The sequence below is a fragment of the Loxodonta africana genome, chromosome 18, assembly GCF_030014295.1.
Source record: "Loxodonta africana isolate mLoxAfr1 chromosome 18, mLoxAfr1.hap2, whole genome shotgun sequence".
NCBI lineage: Eukaryota > Metazoa > Chordata > Mammalia > Proboscidea > Elephantidae > Loxodonta > Loxodonta africana.
This window is the reverse complement of record NC_087359.1, coordinates 29,663,528-29,672,319: the sequence shown is the minus strand read 5'-3', so window position 1 is coordinate 29,672,319 and position 8,792 is coordinate 29,663,528.

Here is an 8,792-nt window from a genome sequence, read left to right as displayed (position 1 = left end):
CTCAACCCTGTCCTATAGGGTCGCAGTGAGTTAGAATCAACTCTAATGGCAACAGGTTTGGTTTTTGTTCTTGAAAGTAAACTGGACAAATTTGAAGGGTGAGTTATGAAAAGTTTGTCCTTTTTTGCTATCGTGGTGGATCTTCACATTTTTTTATCTGTGACCTTAATGGAAGCACTTCCTAAAGGTGACAGAAAGTTCAGTCAAAATGCTTGTTCTTTATATTGACATGGCATGATCTCCAGGATATATGGTTAAGTGACTAAAGCAAAATGCAGGATCATCAGTATGGATTGCAACATTTCATGTAAGGAAGAAGGGGGAATAAGAGTATACAAATGTGTGTATGAAGTAGGTGGGTATTTGCTGATTTTTGCAAAAACAAACAGAAGGTGAAATCAGAAACTAATTTTTAAAACACGGTTACCTATAGGGACACTCAGGAAACAGGTTGAAGAGAATGGGAGTAAAATTTCTCTGAGTACACTTTTTATTTAGTCTCAACTTCTAAATCATGAAAATGTTTAAATCCTCAAAACAAAATTAAATATATGAGAAAATACCTTAAATTTGAAAGTAAACTGACACAAATTTAATTGTAGATTAAATTGGCAATATAATCACGTAGAGAAAATAAGGTGACTTTTGCAAGTAGTACTCTGATTAAACGAACAATGAAATATATGCTAAGGACAAAAAGGACTTCAAAGGAATAGTATTGGAATTTAATATTGTGACTATTGCATGTAATTGCAAGGTAAAACAAACAGATATGTCAATGTTGTTAGGAAACAAGATTTTCCTTTTTCAGAGAAGAAAGATACAAACATAAATGCAAAGAAGTTAAATCCATAAAACCAAACCCATTGCCATCAAATCAGTTCCTACTCCTGGCAACCCTATATAGGACAGAGTAGAACCGCCCCATAGGGTTTACAAGGAATAGCTGGTGAATTCGAACTGCCAGCATTTTGGGTAGCAGCTGAGCTCTTAACCTCTGCGCCACCAAGGCGATTCAAAAAAGTTAGGGGGGAAAACCCTGTAATTGTGAAATTTAGATTGAAACTCTCAGTATGAACTCTTGGTTTTGTTGTTTGTTTTAAATGTGTATTTCCTATACCTTCCTAGAAAAGGTTGAAAGGGCCTAGAAACAATGATATCTTGTTTTCATTGAGTACAAGTACTGCTCAGACTGTCGTTTCTAAATAACTTCCCCAGTAGAAGGAGCCCTAAAGCTCCTTGGAGAAAAGCTGCTTCGAGGTCTGAGGTAGGGAAAGTAGAAAGTGAGCCTGTGATAAATGGTTTCAGAAAGCAAGGTAGCACTCAAAGATTACGGTGGGAATGTTGAAAGGAAACAGGAGCCAGCTTGAATGGACTCCGCTGGTAACATTTGGGACAATTCCAGCATCAAAATAAAGGAGGAAGGCAGGCAGGCAGGTGGGCAGAGGGAGGGAGGAATAAAAGAGGGAAAGAAAAAAAGGAGGAAGAGAGGAAGGAAGGAGGGAAAGAAGGAAGGAAGGAGGGAAAGAAGGAAGGAAGGAAGGAAAAAGAAATGCCTATAATCAATTATTAAACATTGAAAAAACCTCACAACTCCATAATGATTCTATTTTACTGGAAATACAGGGAATAAAGGGACAAATTAAAAAGCACCACAAAAAAAATTTTTTGAAACAATCAAATAAATCCAGAATGTTAGGCATTCTGAAGAAAATTGAGCTTCTATAAGAAAACTGGCCTAGTCTTTTCAGAAAGTCAATGTTCAATGTTAAAATAAATAAATAAAAAGCCCTCTCTAGACAGTTGTTGTTGTTGTTGTTGTTAGGTGCTGTCGAGTCAGTTCCGACTCATAGCGACCCTATGCACAACAGAAGGAAACATTGCCCGATCCTGAGCCATCCTTAGAATCGTTGTTATGCTTGAGCTCATTGTTGCAGCCACTGTGTCAATCCACCTTGTTAAGGATCTTCCTCTTTTCAGCTGACCCTGTACTCTGCCAAGCATGATGTCTTTCTCCAGGAACTGATCCCTCCTGACAACATGTCCAAAGTATGTAACATGCAGTCTCGCCATCCTTGCCTCTAAGGAGCATTCTGGCTGTACTTCTTTTAAGACAGATATGTTCATTCTTTTGGCAGTCCATGGTATATTCAATATTCTTCGCCAACACCACAATTCAAAGGCGTCAGTTCTTCTTCAGTCTTCCTTATTCATTGTCCAGCTTTCACATGTATATGATGCGATTGAAAATACCATGGCTTGGGTCAGGCATACCTTAGTCTTCAGGGTGACATCTTTGCTCTCTTCAATACTTTGAAGAGGTCCTTTGCAGCAGATTTACCCAATGCAATGCGTCTTTTGATTTCTTAACTGCTCCTTCCATGGCTGTTGATTGTGGATCCAAGTAAAACGAAATCCTTGACAACTTCAGTCTTTTTTCCGTTTATCATGATGTTGCTCATTGGTCCAGTTGTGAGGATTTTTGTTTTCTTTATGTTGAGGTGCAATCCATACTGAAGGCTGTGGTCTTTGATCTTCATTAGTAAGTGCTTCAAGTCCTCTTCATTTTCAGCAAGCAAGGTTGTGTCATCTGCATAATGCAGGTAGTTAATAAATCTTCCTCCAATCCTGATGCCCCATTCTTCTTCACATAGTCCAGCTTCTCGCATTATTTGCTCAGCATACAGATTGAGTAGGTATGGTGAAAATACAACCCTGATGCACACCTTCCCTGACTTTAAATCAATCAATATCCCCTTGTTCTGTCTGAACAACCACCTGTTGATCTATGTAAAGGTTCCTCATGAGCACAATTAAGTGTTCTGGAATTCCCATTCTTTGCAATGTTATCCACAGTTTGTTATGATGCACACAGTCGAATGCCTTTGCATAGTCAATAAAACACAGGTAAACATCCTTCTGGTATTCCCTGCTTTCAGCCAGGATCCATCTGACATCAGCAATGGTATCCCTGGTTCCAAGTCCTCTTCTGGAACCAGCCTGAATTTCTGGCAGTTCCGTGTCGATATATTGCTGCAGCTGTTTGTAACTGATCTTCAGCATAATTTTGCTTGCATGTGATATTAATGATATTGTTCTGTAATTTCCACATTTGGTTGGATCACCTTTCTTGGGAATAGGCATAAATATGGATCTCTTCCAGTCAGTTGGACAGGAAGCTGTCGTCCATATTTCGTGGCATAGACGAGTGAGCACCTCCAGCGCTGCATCTGTTTGTTGAAACATCTCAATTGATGTTCCGTCAATTCCTGGAGTCTTGTTTTTCACCAATGCCTTCAGAGCAGCTTGGACTTCTTCCTTCAGTACTATCAGTTCCTGATCAAATGCCACCTCTTGAAATGGTTGAACATCGACTAATTCTTTTTGGTATAATGACTCTGTGTATTCCTTCCATCTTCTTTTGATGCTTCCTGCGTCATTTAATATTTTCCCCATGGAATCCTTCGCTATTGCAACTCGAGGCTTGAATTTTTTCTTCAGTTCTTTCAGCTTGAGAAACGCTAAGTGTGTTCTTCCCTTTTGCTTTTCCATCTCCAGCTCTTTGTACGTCATTATAATACTTGTCTTCTCGAGCCGCCCTTTGAAATCTTTTGTTCAGTTCTTTTACTTTGTCAATTCTTCCTTTTGCTTTAGCTGCTCGACATTTGAGAGCAAGTTTCAGAGTCTCCTCTGACATCCATCTTGGTTTTTTCTTTCTTTCCTGCGTTTTCAATGACCTCTTGCTTTCTTCATGGACGATGTCCTTGATGTCATTCCACAACTTGTCTGGTCCTCGGTCACTAGTGTTCAATGCATCAAATCTATTCTTCAGATGGTCTCTAAATTCAGGTGGGATATACTCAAGGTTATATTTTGGCTCTTGTGGACTTGCTCTGATTTTCTTCAGTTTCAGGTTGAACTTGCATATGAGCAATTAGCTTCCAGACTGAGACAGACTAGGAAGAAGGACCCTGCAGTCTACTTCTGAAAAGCATTAGCCAGTGAAAACCTTATGAATAGCAGCGGAACATTGTCTGATATAGTGCTGGAAGATGAACCCCCCAGGTTGGAGGGCACTCAAAAGATGACTGGGGAAGAGCTGCCTCCTCAAAGTAGAGTTGACCTTAATGACATGGATGGAGTAAAGCTTTTAGGACCTTCATTTGCTGATGTGGCACAACTCAAAATGAGAAGAAACAACTGCAAACATCCATTAATAATCGGAACCTGGAATATATGAAGTACAAATCTAGGAAAATGGGAAATCTTCAGAAATGAAGTGGAACACATAAATATCGATATCCTAGGCATTAGTGAGCTGAAATGGACTGGTATTGCCCATTTTGAATCAGACAATCATATAGTCTACTATGCTGGGAATGACAGCTTGAAGAGGAATGGTGTTGCATTCATCATCAAAAAGAACGTTTCAAGATGTATCCTGAAGTACAACGCTGTCAGTGATAGGATAATATCCATACGCCTACAAGGAAGACCAATTAATACGACTATTATTCAAATTTACGCACCAACCACTAGGGCCAAAGATGAAGAAATAGAAGATTTTTATCAGCTGCTGCAGTCTGAAATTGATCGAACGTGCAATCAAAATGCATTGATAGTTACTGGTGATTGGAATGCGAAAGTTGGAAACAAAGAAGAAGGGTCAGTAGTTGGAAAATATGGCCTTGGTGATAGAAACAATGCCGGAGATCGAATGATGGAATTTTGCAAGACCAATGGCTTCTTCATTGCAAATACCTTCTTTCACCAACATAACTAGTGACTATACACATGGACCTCACCAGACAGACCACACAGAAATCAAATTGACTACATCTCTGGAAAGAGACGAGGGAAAAGCTCAATATCTCTAGATAGTAGGCACTTGTTGTTTTTGGCAATGGGGAAGTTAACACTGAATGTGGGTGAGGTGCATACAGCTTGAGCAAGGTAAATGATGTCACTAAGAAATACACACAAGAAAAAAGGATGTTTTTGGTGCATGCTGTGACATATATGGAAACCCTAGTGGCGTAGTGGTTAAGTGCTATGGCTGCTAACCAAAAGGCTGGCAGTTCAAATCCACCAGGCACTCCTTGGAAACTCTGTGGGGCAGTTCTACTCTGTCCTGTAGGGTCGCCATGAGTCAGAATTGACTCAATTGCAAGGGGCTTGGGTTTTTGGGGGTTTTTTTTGGTATGACGTATATAATTTTGCAACAACAGTAACAACAACCAAAAAATATATGTGTGGTTACATATGCATGCATGTATGCATATGTGTGTATGGGTATGCATATGCGTATAAAAAAAGAAAACAAAACCAAACCGATTGCCATTGAGTCACTTCTGACTTGAACTGCCGACCTTTTGGTTAGCAGCCATAGCACTTAACCATTATGCCACCGGGGTTTCTGTATATGTGTATACATGTATGCATATATATGATGTATCTATGTGTATGTACATATATGTGTATGCATGCATATATCTTCATACATATGTAGTAAAGCAGAAGCGGGCACAGTTACAGATACTTCTTAGGCATAACTAAATATCTCACAGGATAGGTTTTCTGGGCTTGAAGGCTTGGGCCCATAGTCTTGTGAAACAACTTTGTCAATTGACATAATATAGTTCACAAAGTTTATGTTTTACATTCTAGTTTGGTGAGTAGTGCCTGGGGTCTTAAAAACTTGTGAGTGGCTATCTAAGATACAACTGTTCGTCTCTACTCATCCAGAGCAAAAGAGAAAGAAGGAAACCAAAGACTCAGAGAAGAAACAAGTCTGCAGTAGGCTGCACAAACTACAGCCCCATCTCTACCCTGAGACCAGAACAACTAGTTGGTACCTGGCTACCACTACCGACCATCCTAATCAGAGCCACAGTAGATGGGCCCTGAAAGAATAGAAAAAAATGTGGAACAGAACTAAAATTCTTAAAAAGTCCAGACTTACTGGACCGGTTAAGACTAGAGTACTCCCCAAGACTGTTGCCCTGAGATACTCTTTAACCTTGAAATGAAACTATTCCCTGAGGTCACTTTTTAGCTAAATAACAGATTGGCTCATAAAACAAAGACTATCTCATGTGAGTATCGTACTCCTATAAAAAAAAATCTGAGTCCAAACAATCAACAGTTACTTGAAAGCAAAGATGAGATGGTAATGCGGTAAGGAAACTAGATTACTGGAAATGGAACAATTAGCACAGAAATAATGAGAATGTTGACACATTGTGAAGAATGTAACCAATATCACTGAAGAGTTTGTGTAGAAATTATTAAATGGGAACCTAATTTGCTGTGTAAACTTTAACCAAAAACATAATAAAATATTACTTTTTAAATAATAAATAAAAAGTAGGGAGATTGTTCTATATTAAAAGAGACTAACTAAATGCAATCTGTGAACCTTTGACAGAACCCGCTGTAACAGATATTTTGAGGACAATAGAGCAAATTTAAATACAAACTAGAATGTTAAATGATATTAAGGGATCATCGTTAATTTTCTTAGGTTATGGAGGAGGATATTCTTATCCTTAGAATATGCATGCTGCAGTATTTAGGGGCAATAGGTCATAATGTCCACAATTTTCAAATGGTTCATGAAAAAATAAAAATTGTATTTATATTTATACTCACACATATATATATGGAAAGAGAGAACAAGAGACAAAAAGCAAAATACTGTAATTTAAAGCTAGGCTCCATGAACATTTATGAGATCCATGCATAGGCTTCAACACATCCACATACCCTATGATATTTAATGCAGAGTTCATAAATGTGCATGTGTACACTATGTGGAGGTATAAAATCTGTAACTTTTCTCAGATTTCAAAGGATATATGTCTCAAAAAACTCTTTTTTAATCACTATTTTGGAGTCACTAAATTTTCCTCACAGGCCTCTCTCTTTTTGGTAAAGGGAAGGTTGATGTCAAAAACCTGAGACCCATTCTAGGCAACATGGGAATCAGCCTCACCCATAAGGAACTTGAAGATCTGATACAACACCTTCCAGTCAGCGGTGAGTATTTTAGATACCATTGGTTTTTGAGCCTTAGGTTTTATGTACCTTTAGTAGTGGAAAGAAGAGAGTAAGGGAACATTATCATGGGGAGGATGGCATGGTTGAATATGAGATAGTGACAGTGACAAAGATGTTGGGAATATAGTATTCTGGGCACTAGTGGCATGGCCAGTGGAAGAGTCTTCCTATTTATGAGAAGAAGAAATCTGGCCTCTGTGAAATAGCCACTTTTGAATCCCAACTTTTCATTATCAACTACCTGATTTGATATTTTATAGAGTGAAAAGTCAAACTTACCTTTTTTAAAGAAATAAATTTACACATTTTAATATGTAAATTTGTTTTCTTTTACTTCATGCTCTTAACATATTCCAAATAGATATTTATTGAACGACTATTTCAAATGCTTAACAAAATGTCCAGTAGACTTAATAAGTGCTGGTGCTAGACTTTGTAATCATTGGAGGAAGAATGTTCTGATCCTATTTTATATCATTCTGTGAGCTTACAGTTATGTCTTTGCCTTACAGTTGACAATAAAGTGACTCTGAAAACCTTGAAGGATGAAGTGAAAGCTTTTACAGGTAAGAATTTATTATAAATGATTTGTAATAAATCATTATGATTTACATTAAAATGTTTAATAGCATTTTGCCAGTATTCCATCAGTGAATTATAAATTCACATATTATTCATTGATAAAATATTTGCATCTAATGACCAACAGATTAATCTAAAATTACCTGAATTTTGTAAGTAAAACAAAAGGACTATTTCTTGATAATAAGTCTTATATTCTTTAATGCGTTTTTCCAGTAAAATGATTTCATCAGTATTTATAGAACCAAAAACCAGGTAGACACAGGAAATGGCAGGGTGAAGCACTGAAAGGATCAAAGTATTAAATCTACTGTGCACAGCTAATCACATAGTTTTAACCAACAAAAGGAAAAATATGTCATGCTTTGTGAATTTTATTATACCTACTGTCTCTCATCCTAATCTCTGGATAATTATACAACCAAATTTTGTTCTGTGCTGTCTGGTGTTATTCCCAGTATTGGGTATACATCCCCTTTACTAATATTATGGGACAAATGCTATTTTTTATTTACTGTCTGATTCCTTTTATTAGGAAATCTGTCATTCTGTCTTTCCCCTTCGTTCTGGTATTTGAGAAAAGATAATAGTATAGTATCTAAACATACACTTTGAAATCGTTAGAAAAAATTAGATTGTTCCTTAGTATTTTACCTATGAATATTCCGTATTTTCAAGGTGAAAAGATTGATTCTAATGACCTCCAAAAAGTCCTAAAAAACATGGGGATTGAGCTTACAGATCAAGAATGCAAGCAACTGTTGAAAACATTGCCCATTGATGGTAAGTCGCCTTAATGCCAGTATACCTTCCAGGGAACTTGGTTTTTATGGACCTGTATAAGCAGTTCTCAATCTTTTAATAGTACAGTCTCCTCTAAAAAATCCCATAGATTAAAAGAAATGCAATTCTAACTTGAAAAGAAATTCTGTCATTACCTTTTAGAACATAATTTGAGAATCACCACCATGTGGCCATGTAGTTATCTAAATGACTGATATTATTCCCTCAGATTATATTAAGTTTAAAATATGAACAGTAAAAAAGAGAGAAATAGGACAACAGTAGAATAAAGAGAGAATATTTTTATGTATTTTTTAATGTTTCAATATGGAAGAGCTATCCTAATCAGTATCTCTGATACCAAAGAA